Source organism: Hirundo rustica, chromosome 23, assembly GCF_015227805.2.
Source record: "Hirundo rustica isolate bHirRus1 chromosome 23, bHirRus1.pri.v3, whole genome shotgun sequence".
Taxonomy (NCBI): domain Eukaryota; kingdom Metazoa; phylum Chordata; class Aves; order Passeriformes; family Hirundinidae; genus Hirundo; species Hirundo rustica.
The window spans coordinates 4,035,775-4,059,548 of record NC_053472.1 but is presented as its reverse complement, the minus strand read 5'-3'; the positions used below and the strand labels follow the sequence as shown (position 1 = coordinate 4,059,548).

The following is a 23,774-nucleotide window of genomic DNA, read 5'->3' as shown; positions in this document are numbered from 1 at the left end:
TCCAGATCCAGAGTGCTGCAATCATCGCTTTCCATCCAAATAAAAGTATTTCAATGTCTGCCTTTTGCAAATAATTACCTGACTGCGCAATATTAGTGAAATGTAGATGAGAAAATGAGAGGGAAACCTGAAGGTGGGTGAGATCACAGAATTAAAGGATGGGTTGAAAGGGATCTTCAGGATCACCCAGGTGCTGAAATATTTGGAGGGTGTGCATGGAATTACAAGGCTGGAAGAGGCTGGCCATGGTTTAAGTTTTTAATAAAGGGAGGGACATAAATTAGGACAATTTTCTGGGCAGCTCAGTGAGGCAGGGGGACACGGGGCCCTTTGAAAAGGACGATGTGTTGTCACTGGAATGACAACAAGTTGAGGAGTCAAAGCCCAGGGTGGGGCAGGGGTGATCCCAGCTTCCCATTCCTCACCATGACATGAAATTAAAAAAAAAACACTGGAGTTTTGGTCTGGGCTCTCTCCAGAGCCTGCCCTCACCCTCTGATAAAACGATGGAATCACATCCACAGATTTTGGCAGCTCCCAGGTTTGTTTTTCCCAGCGGGCCTGAAGGGACTCTGCCTGCCAGAGCTCTGATCTCTGGGGGCCACTTCTGCTCTCAGCTTATCCCAAAATGCAGCTCCCAGCCTGGAACAGCCTCTCCCGAGGTGTTCCAGGACAAGCTCAGCTCCTCAGGCCCATCTGAAACGGGATAAGGACAGGCTTGAGGGGAGGGAGAGGCACAGAAAGGAATTTATTTATTAATTGCCCTCTCTCAATCTCCCTGCTGGGGTCTCTACTCAGAGCCACAGGGCTTGGGGTGGATGATAATCCAGTGGATTTGTTTCTCCTTCCAGAGGTGTGGAAAGCTGAACAGGATTCCCAATGAAATTTGGAGGCTGCTCCACAGCTGACAGCAAGAACCAGCACCCTGCACAGTCCAGCAGAAGTCAGACAGCAACAATTAACTCCTGTTTCCTCATCAGCACTGTGCCCTCAGTCATCTAATTAACAAAAATATTTCAGTGATGCCAACTTGGTTTAAAAAAAAAAAAAAATCTTTTTATATATATATATATATGTATTTTTTTTTTCCCCAAGGGTTGTGCCTAGAGATGCTATAAAGATTTTCAGAATTATGAGCTCTACTTAAAAACACACCAAAAAAATCCCCAATCAGCCTCCGGGTCTTTATCTGCATCTTCTAGCTACCAAACTTTTAAATTTTGGGCATTCTATGCTTAGGGCTGACACTGCACTCATGATTTCAGTTGCAAAATTCTTGAGGAAGCCTCCCTACACAAGTGGAAACACTTCCATTTCCATTTCGGATCATTCCATCCCTGCACTTGTCCCCTTCTCTTCACTGGTTAAAGAGATTCTGACTGACCAGCAGCATTCCTAATTTTTTAGATATTTACATCTAGACCTCTCCCAGTGTGCAGCCCTTGGATGAGGAACACGAGGATTTCCTACAGGGCTGTAGAAGCCAACAACTGATAAAATTTTTTAATTTCCTCTGATGTTAGAAAATGATAAATTTCCAAAGCCTTGGCCAGGGTTTTAACTGTCCCACACGACTCTGCGCCATTCAGACCGATTGGTTTTGTGCATTCCTTGAATTTCCCAGGAGTGTAAGCTTGGGACAGAGTGGTTATGGACAATGCCATTTGTGCTAGTTAAGCAAATATCTCATTAATTCAAGTGTCTAATGATTTCCTTGTGTTTGTTACCTTGGTTCTCACCCTCTCGTTGTTCTTCTCCCTCTCCTACACTTTTAAACATGACACACAAATAGATCTACTCTTGGCAGGTATGGCGATAACTCCCAGAAAAAAAAAAGCAGCTTAATCTTAAATAACGCCAGGATACAGGAATAAAACCAATCTATTCACGTTCCTGCGGGCCAGAAAATAAATTTTATTCACTCCAAAGCTGAGAAATGGCATAATTGGGCCCTATCAGATGCTTATCAGATTGATGCCAGCGGTTAGTGAGCCTTAACTGCAAACACAGACACATCAGTGCTCTCGTTGGAGGGGAGTCACCTTTCCTCCAAGGGTACATTAGTCACAGGGAAACTGTTGAACCTGGAGAAATAAAACTTTCCTGGTGGTCACAGTAGTCGCCTGGTGGAAGAGTTTATTACCCTGACATTCAGCTGTAAAATCACCATTATTACTGAACTCTGAAGGGAGCGCTGCGTTTCAGCAGGGGATTGCAACGGGCTGAGCGTGCTCTGAGTGGGATCCAGAGCTTCAGAGGCAGAAGATGAGGAATTTAAACAGTTTGGGCTCACTGGAGGCTGTGCAAGAGCTTCAACACCTCCGTGGGAGAGGTCAAGGTTTTTGGTTGCCTGTCAAAATATTTCCAAATCAACCCCATTTAGAGTTTTTTTTTAATCAAAACCTCCTATATAATAAAAATATAATGAAAACAATATCCTCTAAAGAGCTCCTGCAATCTAAAGACACAGAATGGATGATCCAAGAGAGGGTCTGAACTCTTGTGTTCACCTTGAGCCCTTCCACAGGGAGCAGAGACCAACTGCACTGGGCAAGCTGGATGCACCTCCCTCGTGTCCTGGACACTCCAGGTATTTATATAGCACCTCTGAGTTATTTTCCAAGTTTTTCAATCCAATTTCCTTCAGGAAATTTGCCTTCAGAAAGAGGTTTGGGAAGAAACAGCATTACCGCATCGTGACTCTCATTACCTATGGGCTTGCTAAAAATAAAAATGCCTGGAGAAGCCCTTGAGAGGGAAATTCAGCCTGGTCTGAGTAGGTGGGGTCAGCAGTGGGGGTTTAGCCCGTTTTTCCCACTTTTCCCATTTTTCCCATCGGAAATCTGGCCCAATGAAAGCAGCAGAACTGAGAAAACAGCCATCCACCAACCGTGATCAGGGGCTGAGGTTTCTAAACCGTATTGAGGTTGCAAAAACAAATTGACATCAACATATGGGGGAAGTCTGAAGTTGCAGCAAACATTCGCAAATGTGAGAAACTTTGGCATGCAAGAGTCCCCATTAAATTCAAATACACAATGCACAAGATTAAAGTTATTCAGAGGCATTAATGTTTGCGAGATCAGACCCCTGAGATGTCTCTGTGTAGTAACAGTTACTTTAGGTTTAATCTGTTATTGCATTAATATCTATAAAGAGCATATATAAATACAAATCAGATGGCAGCTGCAGTCTCGCTGAAGAAAAAGATTGAAGGGCCTGAGGGGAGCTAAAATTTCCACGGTGGGAATTTCCAGTGCCACGTATTTTGGGGATTTTCATCCTGCTCAAACTGCAGCTATTTTTTTTTTTATTATTATGATTATTTTACACAATGCACACACACAGAGATACGTGAGAACAAAAAGGAAGGAAATAATTAGGGAAAGGAGAGAAGGACAATAAAAATTGCTTTCAAGTGGACAGATTGCCCTTGCACAGGAGCAAGTGACGGCCTTGAGCATGGCAACCCCCCTCAGATTTCTGTGAAAAGCCTGATGTGCTCTACTTAACACTTAAGAAAATTCACTGGGGAATAACGACCTCTAATTTATTTTGGCTACAGCGATGTTCGTCTGTGCTTCGTTAATCTCACTCTGAAGATTTCAGGGGACTTTTGAACTGGGGCCTGGCTCATTCTCCAGTGCCCGGTAGTTAATCTGCTCGGATATTCCCCCAAACAACCATCTGCTCCACCTTGTATTTGTTTCACTCCCCGACTATCTCAGCTCTTGGTCCGTCCTGCTGACTTATTCAGCACCCTTTAAATTTCTCCTCTGGCCTTATGTCTGTGTTGCTTATGTTTTGGACAGACAATAGAGGTGATACAGGCCATTATTCATGAGAAGCCTCAAGTGTAACGTGAGAAACATCTCATCTCCTGACCCCTGTTAGCATAAGAATTGCTGATAAAATTCTGGAGTGAAAGAGAAGAATCTTCTGGGAAAAATATCGGCAAAAGTTTCACTTGAGATGGGTTTTGTAAGAATAATCCAGATTAATTCTCCGCCTAAGGACCAGACCTAACTCCTGTTGCAGTCTCCAGGACTCTGGAGAAGAGCTGTGGCAGAGACCTTAGAGGCCCGTGGAATTTTAAAGAGAAGAATGTTCTTTACCACTTCCACAGCCTGTCCTCGGCATTTTGTATTTTTTATCCAAGGATCACGAAGTGATTTCCACACTCGAGTGAATCTAGCCTCCAAACACTCCCAGAGAGAGTGTAAATGTTGATTCCTCAAATTAAAGACCGGAGAGATCTCCTTGGATCACCAAGTCACCAAGTTTTAACCAGTTTCTACTTATTTTAGCAGAGCCACGTCTGAAAGAAGGTTGGGTGAAGCAGCGGGAAAAATCCCAATCTCCCTCAAAAATCCTCACATGCTAAACTGAGAGCACACCTGATCATGGGAAGCAAATTTTGGCCACAGTTTCTTCTTTTTCCTCGTATCAGCCCCAAGCAAAGTATTGATGCTGTTTGTACCTCCAGTGGGATTTATTTCCCACCAAAATTGGCATCAGCAGGGTTGATTTAGCAGGAGCAGAGCCCTGAGTCTGCTAAGCACAAAATAACCCAATAGCCCTTTAAGGGAGAATGTTAAATAAATGGCAACCAAACCAATTAATGCCCTTGGATGGATTAATGGAAACAAAAATCTCCATGTGCACACTCAAAATATCCCAAACCCGAATCGAAACCTGCCAAGGAATGTTTATGGATGCTCCAACTGCTAATGGCACGCAGAGCTTTATCCTTCAAATATCACAGGTCAATGGAACAGGAATATGTGCATTTGCAAATGCTCCTTGCTTGGCTGATCCATCAATATGATAACTAATACAGACTTAAACTCCTCGATGGACTCCCTGAAATTAAAACAGCCAGAGAGCACAGGAAAAAAAAAAGCTTAAATAACCACTACCAATGGATTTCGGATAAAAGTCAAGGAATAATTCCACAAAGATCGCCCGACACAATCAAACGAAGCGGCTTTGGAGATGGGTGAGGGAAGTGGGAAATGGAACCAATCCCATTTCAGCTGCAGAGGCAGTTCAGCAGAAAGTCAGCCCAGATTAAAAGATTGACAAAGTTGGGCCAAGCTGCTCTCCCGCACTAATTGATGAAGGGGGAAAAAAAAAAAAAAAAAAAAAAAATCAGTAAATTAAGAATTTTCTCCTTCCAACAGTAACAGAGCAGATGTTTGCTCAAAGAAAGGGTTTGGGAACAGGCTGCACCATTTCTCTCCTTGTTTTGAGAAATCCAGAGCGGCTGCTCAGGTTTTTTTTATGTTGAGCATGGTCTGAGTTACCCCTGTGGTCACTCAGGGTCACTTGTCCTGGCTGTGCCCCCTCCCAGCTCCCTGTGCACCCTTATTAGTGCAAAAAAAGGGCTCTGTGCAAACCCTGCCCAGCTGGAACTAAAACATCCCTGTGCTATCAGCACTGTTGTCAGCACAGTTCCAAAACACAGCCCCGTGCTGGCTCCTAGGAGGAAAATTAACTCTATTGAAGCCAGAATTTCAATTTTAGCATCACACAGAGGTTTCAGCTGAAATTAGGGCACCTCAACGCTGCAGACACACTCCCCTCTCACTTCACAGTCCAGATCCTTGAGGAAAATATCAAATATTGCTCCATTCACCACAAAAAATCAGGCAACTGAGGAGCCCTGGAAAAGCAGTGAGTCCAAGGGAGAGCATTTCCAAAACAAAGCAAGAGAGACATGGCTCGGGGTTAACATTGAACTCTCACAAATCTGAGAGGAAAAACGCTCCTCTCTGGGTATCTCTTCCTGCAAATCCTGCTTTGGGGCTCTCCTCTCTCCTGGGTGGAACCCTGCAGCTCTTTGATTTCCCTGCATATTTGCAGCTGTCATTCCTGGCTGACCCTTCCTGAACCTCAGATGTTTTCCTCTCGGAGCTGTAGGAGCATTATCTGTGCTTATCAAGAGACCAGCCCAGAGCTGGGTCACTCTTAAGGATCTCAGGGTCTCCAGCAAGTTTTTGAGAGGCTGGGGAAACCAGGAGGAGAGATGGGAGTCATTTCCCCCTGAATTTCAGCCTTGATTTTGCTTTTCCCTCCATGTGCAGCCAGAAAAATAACATCATGTACATTTCTGGTTGTGGAGCCATTCCTTGGAGAATGGGATAGTGGGCAAATCATGTCCAAAACTGTCCAAATCTCCACTTCCTGCTCTCCTCTCCCCTCCACACCAATATTCTCTTCTAAAAAGAGAATAAAAGATGAAGTTTGTGGATTGTGAAGCTTGGATACTTAAAAAAAAAAAAAAATCAGACAGCCCCGATCAGCTGAGCCCAAATCAAACTCCAGGAGATGGTCAGAGGAACCCAACCCCACATTTACACCAAACCTTGGCACCTCCACATTTCATTTGGGGTTCTCTGACCTCCTTTAGCCTCTTCTCCCACACAAACTTTGACTCCTAGGTGGGTGCTGCATTTGGGGGTTTGTGGGAGCTCTTGGAGGTGTTGGTTTCTTTGAAGGGACTGGAGGAACATAAATTAGTCCTAAACATCTTGGATTTTCCAAGAAGAAATCTTTCCAGGAACAAACGAAGGAAACAGGCTCCCAGGGCCCCTCATAAATTCTGGCAAGGAGAGGCCTGTGCTTGCATGGAGGACATTTCAGAACATTTCCTGAGGCATTTCTGAATGCTGTGGGTGTGCAGGCAGAGATGATGTCTGCAAAAGGCCTGGCCAGCAAAGGTGGGAGAACAATGCAATGAAGCAAATGAAAACCTTTTTTTTTTTTTTCCCCTTCATTTAACTAAAATAAGCTAGGCCTGATTCCCTTTGTTTGACACCAGTAGGGCACCATGCAGTGCCCAGGGGTTAATCCTGATTTACTCCAGCACATCCCAGCCTAGGGGCCACTCCCAGTTCCCTCAGACAGGGAATCCAGCACAGCGCTCCCACATCTGCAGCAAACCCGAATTTTCCTAATCACCCACCTCCTCTCCAGGCATTCTGTTGACCATGAAGGCAAATCACATGAATTTGTAAGTCTGAGATGGGGGAGCAGCGTGAGCCTCCATGGTCGGGTTTCTATGGAAACAATTCCCCCGGCATCCTCAGTCCACATTCGGTATTCCTGTCTGCTGCCTCCTTCTCACACTCCAAATCCCTGTTCTCCAAACACTCATCTCAGGAGGGTGAGCTCCTTCCTCTCACCCTCTGAGCTGGGCAGTGCTGGGATGAGGAATGGGGCGCTCACTGCTCCCTCCTGTTCATCCACTGAGCTGGGATGAGCAGGAATGGGGCACTCGCTGCTCCCTCCTGTTCATCCACTGAGCTGGGATGAGCAGGAATGGGGCACTCACTGCTCCCTCCTGTTCATCCACTGAGCTGGGATGAGCAGGAATGGGGCACTCACTGCTCCCTCCTGTTCATCCACTGAGCTGGGATGAGCAGGAATGGGGCACTCACTGCTCCCTCCTGTTCATCCACTGAGCTGGGATGAGCAGGAATGGGGCACTCACTGCTCCCTCCTGTTCATCCACTGAGCTGGGATGAGCAGGAATGGGGCACTCACTGCTCCCTCCTGTTCATCCACTGAGCTGGGATGAGCAGGAATGGGGCACTCGCTGCTCCCTCCTGTTCATCCACTGAGCTGGGATGAGCAGGAATGGGGCACTCGCTGCTCCTCACCCCTGACCCAAAGAAAATCAGGATGGAGGCAATGGCAACACAATCTCCACTGGCCCTTTAGGCCTTTTGCTGTTTGGGTGCCACTGGTAAGGCTCAAAATTAGTTCCAATCTTGGTGGTTTGTCCCCTTTCCCCCCTCAGTGAAGACCATGACTTTCAAAGGAAACTCTATTTGGAGCAACTTCCACGCAGATGATGCCACCTTTCCATCTCCTCCCCTGTCCCTGGCAGCTTCACCCATCCCATAAAAGCAATCACTGATGGGAAAGGTGGCAGCTTCTCAGCTGCCCGTGCAGCCAAGCGCTCCAGCCCTGGGCTGGAATCACTCCGTGCCCAGCTGGAGCAGGGAGCAGGCGAGGGAGCCAGGAATTAACCTCTCGCTTCAAATTTGGCCACGGTGCCTCAATTAACGCTCCATCCCCAGGACAAGTCCCACTTCCCAAGCACCAGGGCCTCCATCACTTCTCTTCCAAGACTGTTCCGCAGTCCAACGGGCTTCACACTTCATTTTCCTCAGAGCCAGCCCACGTTTTTAATTGCTCAGCCTCACCGTAACTCGATCCCTGTGGACCACGAGGAACAATCCGTGCCTTGTGCCTGCAGAGCAGCCACCACCCCGATCCCCTCTGCGAGGACAGAACTTTTTGGGGCCGGACAGCTGAGCTGCTGTGCCCACCCCAGCCAGCTCCGCTCGGTACCCGGGGTACCCGTGAGCTGCTCCTCTGCATAAGAGCCACGCACACCCAGGGCTGGGTTACACCTGCAGCCCCTCAGAACCTCCCGTGGCAACATCCCGCATTTTCTGGGGCTGTTTCAGGCTGTTCTCTGCCGGTCCAAAAGCTGCCCTTATTCCTGCAAGAGCATGTGAAGAACAAGGTAACAGAGATGCCCCTCCCTGTCCATTATCTGCCACCATTCAGCTGAGGAATTCAACATTTTAAGTTTGCTGGCTCTTGCCAGCATTTTGCAGGGGTGCTGTAGAAGGGAGACGTACAAAAATCTTCCCCATTTAACCACTCTGAGTTCTGGCACCGCTGTGCCAGTTTTAAAAGAGTGCAAGGGCCACATGTTTAGACAGTGTAACGTGGCCCAGAACACCCGGCTCCATTGTTTTCACTGGCACTGGGGTAAGTTACACCAGATGAGGATATTGCTCGGAAAAGGTTTTCCTTTAAAACAAACACACAAACAAAACCATGTTCAGACAAGGCCAGGGATTTTTGAAGCCGCATTCCTGTCTCCAGAAACTTCCAATGACTCGCGGTAGTCTCTGCATCACCAAGCCACAAATTTGTAATGCTTTAATCTTTCCATGTAAGTCAGTTCCTCTCCTCCCTTAATTGTTTTTGTTGCTCTTCTCTGAATTCCGTCCAATTTACCACACAGTGCAGACTCCATTACATCCGAAAGGCCAGAAGGATGGTGTACAGAAGCTCATTTTCCAATTCTATGACCTCAATTCTTGGGAGGATTTCAGGGCCCAAACACCAGGCTATAAATGAAGAACGTGCACCCGTATAGCTGGGTAATTTAAATGCATTTTCTGTGAATAAATCTACTCGGTACTTTCTTGATCTGTACAATCTTCTGCCATAGGGGCCTAACATAAAAATACTTCAAAGGCTCCAACAAATTCCCTCAAGATGTGATCTTCAGCATTTCAAAAGCTGAAAGACATAGACAAGGTTTAAAGTGATCATGATATATTTTCAAGGTAACCCTCTTCAGCATCTCCTGTTCACCCATTTCTTGAAAGTGAAATTCTATCACCTCTCCGTATATAGATCTTTTTCACTTATTGACTTGCTTATGAGCAAGGCGAAGATGAAGTGAATTTGACTTTTGGTTAGGGTTTATTAGATCTCGTTATCTTTAAACGAAGCACAGCAACGCTTCCTTCCTTCAAATGCCTACTAGACAAGGCCAAGTGGAAATCCTGCAGCCGCAGACCCCTCACCACTTCCCTCGCCTCTTGCAGCACTAAGAAAGTTTAGATTTGGATTCAAGTTTCAGCCTCCATCTCCCTCCCCGTTTCAAGCTGAAACACGACCCTGCGTGGTAACACCCCAGTGAAAGATTATTTTTATATCACACCTCAGTCCCATCTCTGATATTAATTATACACTTCGAGCCTGAAGTCAAAAAACAGATTTTAAAACTGGTGCTCTGGGCTGAAACCGAGATTCCTCCTGCCTGCCTCCCGAGCAGTTCCGTAACAACCTCCCCGAGACTGCGGCATATTTAATGAGAATGCAGATGATCAATTGCAGCCCGCCTTGCACGGTTAACTCAATCAACAAACTACTAATGACTCCAGCATGTTACAGCTTTTTTGGCTAATGAGAACCGCATTGACCAGATTTTTCCCCTTCTCCCAGGATCAAACGCCAATATGGAACGAGTTCTGCTACAACTGTAACTTTAGCCTGCGAGCAAAAACGCTGCCCGGCCAGGGGACAAAGCCTGAGTGTCATTAGGGAGCAAAAAAAGCCCCCAGACCCTTCCCAAGGATGTGTCTGGCTGGTGAAACCGAACTCCTGAGAAAGGCAGAGCTCCCACCTTGGTGCATTTTGAGGCAGAAAAGCCTTTTGTTCCTGCACCATCCCACTCCTCCTCCCTGCTTTCTGCTGCAGGGTAATTTGTAGCAGGTGAGAAGTAAATACCTTCTGCTTCCTCTCTCTTTCACTTTTGTTGCTGCAATTTACCTCCTTTTTTTTTTTTTTCCCCCCTTTTCCTCGCCTCCTCCTCCAAACAGAAGTCAATTGGCCTGGTGAAAGAATTCTGGGATATCTAGAGATCACAGAGTTAAAAAATGGGAGTCTTACAGCTCTTCATCACCAACAGGGACTGTTTTCCATATGGGAATCCATCAGCTGGCCATGCTCTAAGTGAGGAGCATTCATTGCAGAGCTTGAGATGGGAAACAGTTCCTGGGGTGTTCTCCTGCCTGTCTCCAACCACAGTTAAACAAAGACTTGCTCCCATGGAAAGAATTCCAGTGACTCTGGTCACCTCTGGGCCAACACTTTGTTTCTTTACCAAATACCCTTCATTTTCTGATGTACAAAATGGCCAACTTCTGAGGCAGATTTTCCATCCTGCCCCCTGGAGAAAACACAATGCTCCAGCCTGACCAATTCCTCTCCATCCAGAGCAGACCTCACATTCATTTTGCCCCATCATTTTGCTGGGTGAATGCCTTTCCCCAGTCCTCCACTCCCCTCTGTCAGGGATAACACGGAAGATTTGGTCCGCTAGGAAATAAAACTGCTACAGGAAAACCCAAACCAGGCGTTATTTTGCTTCTGATCACTCTCTTCCATCCTTTACTACCACAAAACCCAACAAAAAGCAGAGAGAAGGAGCAATTAAGGCTTGAAAAGCATCAATCCAGATTTTTTTTATTTTTTCAGCCTGAGCTCATTTGCTGGGTTGACTCTGAACAGAAGTCATGGAAGATGCATAGAGTCCATCACTGGGGACTCCACTCATTCCTCTCTAGGAGGTGCTCCTGTGATGTTCTCTCCACTTTTAAAGGTTTAAATATTAAATATCAGCCAGGTTATGATGGGGGCCCATGCTTGACTTCGTTCCTCCCTTCACCCTGTCCTGGGGCTGGGACCTGAGACTCTGAACAACCTCCCTGGGCTGGGAACTCCTCACTGGGCTCGGGCTGCTCTGCTCCTCTCAGCAGAGGGAAATGTCCCAGTCCTGCCAGGCTCTGCTCTGCCCGCAGTTCCATGAGCTTTCTCCTGCCTTATCCTTGGGATTCCGCCCTTCCCAGCTGCACCTGCAGCTCCTCACACACCTTGTGGGAGCAGCTTCCTCCTCCCTCTGACTTCAGCATTCACCCTACAATGCCAAAACCCCTTTTCCTAACCCAATCTCCCTATCTTCTGCATCATGTTCATCTCCACCAAACACTAAAATTTTACACAGAAAAAGAATCAGAATTAGGGCAAAAAAGGTGAGATTAGAGCCCGTTCTTGCCCACTGCAATCAGATAAAAGAAGAGAATCATTGAGGCTGGGAAAGCCCATGGAGCCCAGTCATTAATCCAGGTAGGAGCCATTCCCTCCTAGCCTGGTTTAAGAGATGTCAGAGTCACTTTATTCTCCTGGGCCTCAAAAAGCCAGGCCTTGAAATACAGGTCTGGCAACTCCTGTGGAAAGTAAACTCAAGTTACAGTAAAAATAACTTTACCAATGCTCTTGGTTCTCATCTGTAAATGGACCAGGGCTTTAGCACAACCAGGTTTTTGTGCTACTTCCTCAGATTGCTTTTAGGTTCATTAAGCTCCAACTTCAGGAAGAAAATGGTAGCGTTTGATTTATGGTCACGGGGGAAGAAGGATGAAATGTGCAATAAATCTCCCAAGGATGGTGTTCCTCCAGCTCTCTGCAAGCCAGAGCAAGGAGCTCCCAGATTCCAGCCCAGGACTGACACCTGATGTCCAGGGGGAAAAAAAAATCCCCCTGCTCTGTGTGCCTCAGTTTCCCTGATCAGAATAAAGTGAGGGCTGAATTCTGTGACATTTAAATAGGAAAGTGCTGACTTCAAATGGGTTATTTGTGGCTTCTGAAGCAAATAGGAGAAAATGGATGAATGAATTTTCTGCCTGGTTTTTGCCTCTTTTTATTGCCTTCAAGGAGCGCAGAGGGACGACCAGGAGGTTTTCTGGACAGATCAATGAAAGTAACACCCACCAAATGACCTTTCCTCAGTGTCTCATAAGTACCTGTCAGCTTCAGGAGTGCCACCACCCTTGAATGGAGAGATTTAAAGCCAGACTATTCATTAGAGAGCAAACTATTATTCCAGAGGTTTAAATGAATTGGCCAGTGGCCAGCCTTCCTCACTGCTTAGGGACTACTGGGAAAAGGGAAAGTGGCTGCTGTTGGCTCTGCAAAAAAGAAAAAGAAAAAAAAAAATAGGATTTAAAGAGCAACAAGAACCAGGCTGTTGAAGTGGTGACGGCCTGACACTCTCAGAAGGTGGCACGAGGGGTAAGAAGATTTAAGCACCATCAGGGAAGCACGAAAACAAGTCTGTAAATACCAGAGATGGCTCCTGTTTTATGGCATCACTAAATCAAGCAGCTAAGCTGACTCTGAGGAATGGCATCAAAAGGTGAAGAGGTTTGGGGAGTGCCTCAAAACCCCTTTTTTTTTTTCCTGCAGCAGACACCACTCACTTGCCACGTGCTGTTCTGAATTAAAAGCTAAATATTCTTCCCTGGTATAACTCGGATTGGCATTAAAACTCAAAGCAAGAGTTACAAACCTCACCTGAAATTTGTTTATCCTGCTGAGGAACCCTAAGTTGTGTCTGGGTTACTCTATCCTGCAAATGCACCAGAATATTGTGATTTATTCTCCATGAAGGCAGCAATTAAAACTATGCAAGTGGGTTTTCCATCAAAAACTGCACTACATCAGCACCACAAGATTTTAGTTTGGGTTAAAGGTGGCTCCAGTGCCTGCTAACAGCCCTGGGGGAAATATTTTACCACAAACATTCTGCAGCTTCTGTCTCTCTGCTGTTGGTGAGGATGATCACCTTCATCAGGTCATGGAATGTTCCAGGGACACCTTCCACTCTCCCAGGGTGCTCCAACCCGGCCTTGGATGTTTTGGGTATCCAGAACTTCTCTGGGCATCCTGTGCCAGGGCCTCACCACCCTCACAGAGCAGAATTTCCTCCTGAATGCCCAACCTCAACCTATTCTCTGTCCGTTTGGAGCCGTTCGCCCTTTGTCCTGTCACCACCTGCCCTTACAGATCATCTCTCCTCTGAGTCCAACACATAGAAATGACACACAAAATCCTCAGGCACTTGGATGACTGTCCCACACCTCCCCAAAAGTGGGGTTTTTTTTAATAAAACAACCTCTTTTTGCAAGGTTTGAAAGATGAAGAAGCTGCCATTATTTCATCTCCACAGACTTCCCTGGGCACTCAGCCCCACCACAGCACAAACCTGGCGAAATACATCCAAGATGGCTTTGCTACTGCACATTTCACTTCAATTAGAACACAAATTAATTAAAACAGAGAGTCTCCTACCTTTCCATGCCCGCTGGATGCTCCTGCTGCAGGGATTGTGCAGCTCACAAAGCAAAGAGCTCTGCCCCTCGTGTGCTTCAGGTGTGGGCGCCTCAAATCTTGCCCTCCACATTCCCCGTGGTTGCTTCACCTGATTTTTGGGCTCTGTTACCTCAGCACAGGTGTCTCACCAGTTCAGCTGGCTGGGGAAACCTTCCCCTTTTGGCTCTTCCAAGAGGTTTCTACTCCATCCCACCACTCCTATGTATCCGGAGTCCGTTTCAAAGCTCACTTGGAGGAAACTGGTGGTGAGCGGCGGCTCCCCAAAAGGAAGGCTGCGCTTGGCGTGACACACAGCCAAACAGCCTCACCGTGTGCAAAAATAAGATTATGCCACACAAAGCTGCCCTCCAAGCTTTGCCACAGATAAGGCAGATGGAGGAGGCTCAGCACGCAAATCAAGCACTTTTTATTAAAAAAAAAAAAAAAAAAAAAAATTAAAAAAAAAAATAACCTCCCCAAATGTTGAAGGTGCAAAAGGCAGAATTTTAGGACAAGCTTTATGGTGCAATTAGTTTCCATCACACTCCGCTCATGACGATTTAGGTGAGTGGATCCAGGGTCTCTTACAGTAAAACGGGTCAGGGTGGGAATGGGAAAAGATATTTCCATTCTTCAAAGGCAGAAAAACAATTTTTCATCTTTTCTGACTGGATACAGTTAAAGAAGATTACAAGTGGTATGATTGCTTTTGGCAGCCGAGTGTTTGACCTATCATTCTGTAAAAATATAACTAACCCTCCATCTACTGACTGTCAGGAATTTTCCCCCATGTGCTTTTTGTTCTCCTCCGTCTACTTTATATGGAAAATTTACCGTATAGATCTGCATTTAAAGCTTCCTTGGCCTATTTCATGAGCAGACAGAAGAGATTAAAGTGAATAGAACATAAGCACAGCTCGGAACTCTGGCTGCTCACAGAATGCTGGGATGGTTTGGGGTGGAAAGGACTTTAAAGCTCATCCCATGCCTCGGGCAGGGACAGCTTCCACTGGGCCAGGTTGTCCAAGCGTGGCCTTGGACACTCAGATTAGCTCAAATTCAACGATTAAGTTCAGCTTAGCTGCTCCAGGTGCACCTGTGCTTTAGGAAGCCCCTAAAACCCAGTTTGCCAAGAGCTGGGAGGACATGAAAACCACATTTATAGAGAGTTTTTGCCTCTCACTCCTGCCAGCGAGCGGGCCCAGGTGTGACAACCCCTTCCTTTGCTGCCGCCACACGCAGCGTGCCACAAAAACCTGAGCATCTCGGCTCTGCCACATCCCTGCTTTCTCCATCACCAGGGAAAATCCCTCCAGATTCCCTCCACAGGCCTCTGCCCACATGCACGGCACCCCCAGCTCGTGCCCACACAGGGATTTCCTCGGGGTTTCTGTTGATGTCCGAGATCTCGGCTCAGGGCTGGAAAATCCAGATGGATGCAGCCGAGCGCAGGCCCCGTGCAGCTCCCTCCTTGCTGCTTTAAGTTTAACTTTCCCTGTTTACCTTTTAATTTAATGTATTCTTTTGATCTCTCTCCCTCTCCTTTCTCTTGTCTCCCCAAGTTTGCTGACACAGGAGAAGCATGACAAGCTCAGACAGGCCTAACCTACTTTTTTTCCCCTTTTTCTCTGGTACATGTGAACGCTCCCACTCGCCTTCCCAGCATATGAAAGCACATTCCAAGGATCATTATAATGATATTTCCCCTGTGAAGTAATTCCCCCACTGACAGGTGAGGGGACTGAGACACACAGAGCTCTTAAATCACTTGGCCCCCCCAAAATTACAGCAGCACATGGGGAAATAAAACCCAGCAGGCTCCTGCTTTTCTCGGTCCTGATCTCTACAAAAATATCATTATCACAGGTATGGGAAATGCCTCCAACTCCTAAACAGAGGGACAGCAAAATTGTAAGTGTCCATCACAGGGGTTTGCACATTTCTGGGGTTTAATTGCAGCTGAGGAACTCTCATCACCCTGCCCTGGGAAGCTCCAGGCTGTGCAGGGCTGGAGAGGGACTGGGGACAGGACACAGGGAATGGTTCCCACTGCCAGAGCGCAGGGCTGGATGGGATCTTGGGCAGGAATTGTTCCCTGGGAGGGTGTGAGACCCTGGCACAGGGTGCCCAGAGCAGCTGTGGCTGCCCCTGGATCCCTGGCGGTGCCCAAGGCCAGGCTGGAGCAGCCTGGGACAGTGGAAAGTGTCCCTAGCCATGGGACAGACTTCCCCGGGTCCCTCCAAACCCATCCTGTCATTCCATGGACTTTGTTCCATCCTAACCATGGATATCCCTCAGCCAAGCTCTTTCTCCTCCTTGTGATAATCCGGTGCCAAGCCACGAGCTCGACTTTACAGAAATCGGATTCCCTGTTATGACACCAACAAAAATTCCATCACTCCCTCCAGGGCACAGAATAAACCCCAGCATTAACAAACCCAAACTTTCAGAAGCAAGAACACTTTTAAAATTAGCCTAAAACTACCTGGATTCAGATATTGACACCTTTGGGGTTCATATTCTCAAAGATGTTCTCTTCAACACCTTTTTTTTTTCCCTTGTGAAAGCTGAAATTTGCACATTATCTTGGAGTCTGAGAGGCAAAAAAAAACCCCAAACACTTCAAGGAGTGAATGATAAAATCGTAAATGGACTTTGAGCATCTGCACCAGAGCACTCAGGATAATCAAACTGTATTCATTTTTGAGGTGAGTTTGTTGAGCCCTGCTTAAAACCCTGTTTAGACTTCATGCTTCACAACCAGAGTGGCTTGAACTTGGTTTCACTGAATTTAGTTTGGAACCAAATCAGCTTTACCCGAAATCACTCCCACCAAGAACAAGAGCGACCACAGAGGGGCTCGGTGCACTTTAATGCACTTTACCTGTGCATCACCCCTTCCACAAAAATTAACTTCTGCCCACCCCGGTGCAGAAAACCCCACAGTTCTTGAACACCTAGAGGTGCAATAATGCTCCTTTTCCAGCTCATTTCTGGTGTTTAATTATCTCCAACACAGCAACAGCCACTCCGCTCCAGAAAGAAATCAATGCTCCCTTTGCTGCCAGCTCCAAACGCTGTATTCCACAATCAGCCTCACAGAGCAGACACGTGGGACTGCACATCTGGGGAGCACGTGAGAGGCCACCTCAGCTATTAAATTATTTTGCAGCCATCCCTCTCACACCCAGATTTGGGTATTTTTATTTTTTTTATTATTATTATTTTCCCTTCTTTTGCTACCAGGAAAAAAAAAAAAAAAAAAAAAAAAAAAAAAAAGTGTTCTTTTCATTTATAAGATATTCATTACTAAAACCTCAGTCCTAAAAGATCCCCCACTGCGCCTTAGACATCTTGTCTAGAGGGTTGTGATGTGCTGGTGCTCTCAGTTCCTGCCATCAGCCCTGGGACTCGTTTCTCCCCTCACTGACTCTCAGCTGCCTTTGGGGTTAACCTGAGCACTCAAACACCTTTCTAGGACACCCAGGAAAGGAAGAAAAAAAAAAAAAAAAAATCCCAAAACCTCCAGAAAGCAAAGGAACATGGGCTGGATTCATGCCTTCAGTGCTGACAGCTCTGAAGGGTCTAAAGGAAGAGAATTCCAGGAGAATTCCCACTGGCCAGCAGCTCCTCGCAGGGCACTTGGACTCCACTGAATTTTAATTATTCTATTATTTTTTTTTTTCTTTTCTGAATTTCCAAAGCTGCCCAGTGGATGCAGGGAGAAAAATATCCATTCAATGAAAGGCCAGGATGACGTGGAGATGAAACTGAGTCTCAGAAGGAGCCAAAGTGGCCAGAGCAGAAACTTTCACCCTGCCCCACACCACCCTCCGCAGCAAGAGCTGAAACCTCTGCCAAAAGCTGGATTTCGGGGAGGGAAGCACAAAAACCACCAAGCTGCACACACCAATTCACAAGAGAAGCACAAAAGCATTTTGGTGGAGGTGGCACAAGAGAGGGGGAAGCACTGAGAACTTCAGGTTCCACTCCAGCTCATGAACTGCCTGCTTTTTTTTTTTCTCTCCCACTTCAACTAAAATTTTTTCTCCAGGGGAAAAATAAATAAATAAATAAATAAATAAATCAGAGAAATAACATTTTGGGCAACTTTTCTCCACTGAAATTCTCCCCCCCCCCAGAAATTCCTTCACAGAAGCACCCAGGGTATTTTCTGTGCCTGAATTTCCCTCCCTCCCTGTTTTAGGAGAGTGGCAATGCTCTGAAAGGGCCGGATCTTGGCTGATTTTATTGCTCTTGGGGGCCAAGTAAAAAGGGTGAGGCCCATAAACACAAAGATGCCAAGATACCAGGAGGCTGCAGCTGGAATGCCCAGCTCTGGCTGCCTTGGGAATTCCCTGGGAATAATCAATATATTGGCAGAGATCATGTGTATATGCCTGTGAGGAAAGTGGAGGTGCAAAAATATTAAATTTCTTATTATATCACTGTGCCCCTCCTATAAATCCTAAACCTTCTTTTTATTCACATTTCTACGCTGAATTGACACCTCCTGTTCTGCTTTTTCCCCTCTACAGGTGCTACCAAAATCTTCCTGCACAAAATCTTTGGGGTAAGAAAACCAAACATTTCTGGCTATAGGACACGGATCCACTCAAACCCAAATCCCACAAGAAGTAACCAGATTTAACTACAAACTTTGAATTCGGGCCAGAGCGGTCAAAGTTTGACTAAATTCCGCTATCCCTGGCTAATTTCTTGCTTTCTGTGGCAGCAGCTCCCAGAAAATCACCTGGAAATGAAATATACCCAGCTCCAGAGTGCTCTGCATTCCTCTGGATCCTGACCTTCCCCACTGCCCTGACCCACAGCAGAAACCCCAGGCCAGGCACTCCTGGCTCAGCCCTTCTGAAGGATGAGCCCCAAATTTCCAGGGAAGGCAGTAAATCGGAATTATAGGAGCTGGTGTTTTGACCGAGCCCCTCCTGTGCTGCACAACCCTGACCTGAGCAGTCTGAACTGCAGGAAATCCCCCTCCCAAACCATCCCCCTCCTCACCCTGGGGATCCAGGATTCCCTGATTGCATCCCAAGCCTCAAGCCAGGCGGGAGGAGGGAGGCTGGAAATGACCACAGCCACCCCAAGGATGTGGTGCCAGCCCAGCCAGGGCAGCACAGGGTGCTCAGCTTTCCTGCAAGGGAACTCGGGAGCAGCAAGTGATTCCCCGGAGAAATGCAGCTATTGATGAGCTGTGTGGGGCAGGAGGAAAGGCTGAGTGAGAGCAAACCCCACTGAGCCCCAGAGACTGATGAGAGGGGCCAGGTGCTTCAGCCCGGGGCTGGAAGAGTTCATACCTCATTTCAATATATATTTAAGTCTATAAAAAGCCGAATGGGAAAGTAAACGTGATGCAAGGCAAAGTAAAATGAAATAAAAAATAATAATCCATCACTCTGCCCACCAGAATGAGTTTTCAGCACCAAACCAAACCGCTTGCCCATCCACAACACAAAATTCCCAGCGCTCGGCTCCAAAAACACTCCTTAGGCCATCAAGGTGAGGCTTTTTCATTCAGGTTCACAAACTAAGATGTCATTGTAAGTGGTTTAGAAGCCCAGCAAATTTTAATATCCATGCCAGCGTGTGTGACCAAAGGGATTACCCACAATGGCTCACCTGATTAATTATACAAATGCCTGCCTTTTTTTTTTTTTTTTTTTTTCTTCTTCTTTTTCTTTTCCCCCTTTTTAATCCAAGACCGTGCAGAATGCCAGGCGGGAGAATGGGCTGTGTGCTGGAATGTCTGAGGGCTGCAGGCTCGGGATTTATATTCCACGTTGAATTCATTGTTCTCCCTCCTACCCCTGCTGCCCTCTAAAATATGCTGCAGCCATGACAGAAATAAATTAGCCTGAGGTACAGGTCACACCTTCAAGGGCAGGCAGAGCTCTGGGTAAAATCAATAGAGAAGATGGGAGTCTCTAACAGCTGAAGCAGAAAGAATGACGCATTGAGGGCTTTACACATCCCCAGACAAAGGCACTTTGGAGAAACCCCGGTCCCCGCTGCCTCGGGAACACAAAGCTCGTTTTTCTCGACCACCTGAACCCCGAGAGCAACTCAGAAAAGCCCCATTTCTATGGAGAATTTGCATCTCGATGCAGAAAGCTCGGCTGCTTTGCACCTCTGCCCGGGGAAGGGGATTCAGATGCTGAACTCCGGCTCAGGTTGCTACTCTAAAAAGTTGCTGGATTTTTGTTTGGGTGTTTTTTTTTTTTTTTTTTTTTTTTTTTTTTTTTTTTTTTTTTTCTGGGGAGAGCAGAATCTGCACTGAAACTCAGCTTAAGTCTTGCAGCACTCTCCAACCTGCCCATGGGGTGCCTCAAACAAAACAAGCTCCCCTGGACTTCAGTGAACTCCAAAACGAGGCACCAGCAGATGCTGAAATACGTGTTGCAGTCCTTACTTTAATTTGTGATTTGAAAGCAGAGTACATACAAAACCATTGCCAGCCTCAAACTCAGGCTTCAGAATTTCTGAATGCCAGTTGCTCTGAAATCAGGAGGTAGAAGATTTGCCAGGATTTGGCTATGGGAAGATTGATGCAGGAGTCAAGTGGGTTTTGCTAATGTCCCTGTGGTGAGTTAAGTATTAACTCTCAAAGTGAGGCTCAGAACCTGTGCAGACACTTCACAGATCCCACGGGCTTCCCACCTGCCTTTCCAGGTTCCTAAAAGCTTTGAAGCCTGATTTAAGCTCCCACCATACTCCTAAAAATAGGAGTTAAACTTCTCGGTCCCGCAGGAGTTTCTGAAATTGCTACCCAGGAGGTTTCTCAATAGACAGAGCTAAAAGCTTTTCTCCTCTCCTGTCCCTCCCAGACTTCTCCAGAGACAACTTTGGCCCAAGTGCAGCTGGCTCTAAATCCAAATGAACCCTGAGTTTCTGCAAAGCCAGCAGGAAAATGTCAAATGAGAACATTTCCCCTGACCTCCACGTGTGTTTGCTTTTTTTAAAAAAAACCCACGCAACATTAACACGTGTCTTGTGCTTTGATCGTCAGACTCACACTTCCACCCATGGCAGAATAAATTGTGTTTGTACTTACATTGGTGGAGCCTGCGTGGGAAATAGGATTGCTTTCATTTCCACTGCTACCTGCGAAAATAAAGGGAGGGATTCACCATTAACAGCAGGAATTGTCTTTTGCTCACAGCCACTGTCCCGTGGCTCAAATGATGCAGCAACACCTCTCTGCCTTTTAGGAAAAATTGGGGTGAATTCAACACCTTGAGGGTAAAGGTTTTATTATGAGCTTGTAAAGAGGTTTCCAACTCCTCCACGGCTTGTTCCCTGCAGCAACTTCCACATGTTCATCCTGGGGACAGGGAGAGTGGGGAAAAAGCACATTCTGGATGTTCCCAGGAGGGTTTTGAGGCACATGATCCTGGGCAAACATCGCACAAGAGCCTCCAGTAACCTGTCGTGCTGTTCCCTGGTTCTTCTCAAGGACAACAGGGTGAGATAATGCACATTTCTGCCTGAGACACCTCAAACACTGCCTGAGGCACCACTTCCCCCTCACACTTCTGCACTAGACACGAAAAAATACAGTTTTGAATACCTCCTCCAAAGAGATTCCATGTCCTCACCTAGTGCAGCTTCCTGGGAAATAAATCATCCCTTGTTTTCCACTTCCCTGTGCTCTCCCATACGGAGAGTTCTGGAGAACGTCCCAACCACCACAGGCTCCTTTTAGCAGTGTGATCCTTCCTAAATCACATATAGGATGCAGGTGAGGAATGCCCCATCAGAGATACCCCCAGGTGGGGGCAGTTTCCCTCATCCCAGCTGCTTCTCCTTTCCCAAAGGATTTACCCAGGTTGTTTCAGATGGATCTTGACATCCTGATCCTCAAAATGTTCTAAGAAATCCCCATCTTCACAAAAAAGAAATCAGGATGTGTGAGCACTGGGATGTGCCTGAAGTGCTCCAGGATTCCAGGAGCACCAGATTCCTGCTCTGCTCATCCCAAAACAGGAGCAGCCCCACAGCTCACAGGGATGGGATCCAGCTCATTCCTCTCCTGCTGCTTCCTCCATCCAAATTTCACCTCTGTCTCCTGATTGTGGCTGGGTTCAGATGGAGACATCTCCGTTTCAAAGAGCAAAACCATACATGAAACCTCGGAGAGGCACATTAAGGTTTTTTCCCCCCCTATTTTAATTGTTCAAAAAAACAGGATTCAGCACAAAAATGGAAGACAGAAAATGAGGTTAAGCACATTTGCAATGGTTTGCTCCGCTCTGGAGGTAAATGAAAGCTTAGAAATGGTAAATGAAACCTTAGAAAGACCTGGGCCTTTCCAGGAACTGTGGAATTCCCCTCCCTTGGTTTAGAAATAAAGAAGGATTTAAATGCAACCCACGAACAGGAGCAGACTTGCCTTGGGAGTACCTGGGTAGGTGGAGGAAGAAATATATCTGCATTTAAGGGTGGAAACAAAGAAAGACAGGAGACTAAATGGTTTATTGGCCAAAATCTGACTGATCCTCATTTAATGCACCTGAGCATTCCACATCACAGGGGAAAGTCTGGTCTCCATGACACAAGATTTGTTTTCCACTTCCAACTTTTACAAAGCAACAAATTGCAAAATTTCAACCCTAGGTACAGAAATCAAATAATCCCAAAATATTTCCCTTCCTGAATTATAATTTTACACGTGAAGTGGGTTTCTACAAAGCTGGATTTGAGCAACTTGGATACCTGCAAAGGAACAATGGGGGAGGCCACGCTGTTTGTGCCTGGATGAGGACAACGCTTTGCCTTTCCACGGCCACCGGATCCGGGATAAACCTCAGGCACCAAAAGCCCGTGTTCAAAACTCAGACGAGGAGGTGCAGCTCTGCAGCCTGCGTTTATTCATCTCTCAAAGAGCAAGGCAATTTTTTTTTTCCTCCCATAAATATGCAAAGTGCCTCACGAAAGACCCTCCCCATTTCCCAGGAAATGGAGGGCTGGAATGCACAAGGGGGGAGAGAGAGCCCCGTGGCCACACCGTGTCCATCTGCAGCACCACCATCCCTACCCAGCCCCCAAATCAAAAGGCAGAGACGTTTCCCCAGCTTTCCCCGATCAAAAACTCCCTCGGATCTCAGGGGGTGAACGTGGGGAAAGATCAGAGAGCTCCAGCTTTGGGAATTTGCGGATTCCTTCTGCCTGGCCTGGCTGCTCCGTGTCCCTCCCCGGGCACGAGGCAGGTAATCCCAGTGGGAACCCCCTGGGAGATCCAGCAAAACCCACTCCTCCTCTCCCCCCCTGCACACACAGTTATTTCAGCAAAACACATGGAGTCTGCAAAGATATTTTCCACTCCTAATCCTCCAGCTAGGAGTTATTCATCATACTTGCTATCCTTTTTCTTTTTTCCTACTGAGATCCTCTGCACGGGATAACTCCCAGTTTGGAGCAACCAAATAATAAATATCCAGCTTTTAAACACAAAGGTTTCACGTTTTGTCGGGTTTAAGTAATTTCTTCGGTTTCTGAAACTCAAACATCCAAGCCTGCGCCCACTCCTCAAACATACAAACTTCAATCCCAACTTTTGATAAAACACGTAACTGTTCCCAAGTATATCCGAGGACAAAAATTAACACCAGAAGCTGCCAAATGTCTCTGATCCACTTCAAGCAATCATTAACTACAGGCAGTTTCTAATTATTTAAGTCCATTTCACTTCTTATTCTGTGGTCATTTTGGTTTTTTGGCCGTTTGGCCTATGTTCAGAAAAATCTCCATTAGGCACCACAAAGTCTCACCAAAAGAAGAAGAAAAATCTCTTTTCCCATTTTAAGGCTGGGAATATTTTGAATCCTTGAGAGACAGGAGTTCTAAATGTGCTTTTAAAAGCAAAAAAGTAGTGAGCACTTAAAAATAGAAAAGCTTAAAAATTCAGCCACCGGGTAAAATTTAGTTATCAACTAAAATTGCTTTCTCTCACCTCTCTGCTAACAGATTTGCAATTTCTCTTCCAGAAAGAACTGGAAAATGTATTAAAA

At 46.4% G+C, this 23,774-nt stretch overlaps 1 long non-coding RNA gene across 2 annotated transcripts in view; it reads right to left on the bottom strand.

Moving 5' to 3' along the window:
* LOC120762645 (uncharacterized) overlaps positions 1–21,455 on the bottom strand; it is a 39,070-nt gene extending 17,615 nt beyond the window's left edge. The window contains exons 1-3 of one of the 2 annotated variants that reach the window (XR_005703947.2): positions 21,363–21,455; positions 20,819–20,868; positions 5,149–9,330 (exon numbers count right to left, since the gene is read on the bottom strand). This is a non-coding gene — a long non-coding RNA (uncharacterized LOC120762645). Of the gene's footprint in view, positions 1–5,148; positions 9,331–20,818; positions 20,869–21,362 lie in introns of those variants that run through there. The other variant, XR_009208480.1, reaches the window with a different exon arrangement.
* Between the last annotated feature and the right edge of the window lie 2,319 nt (positions 21,456–23,774).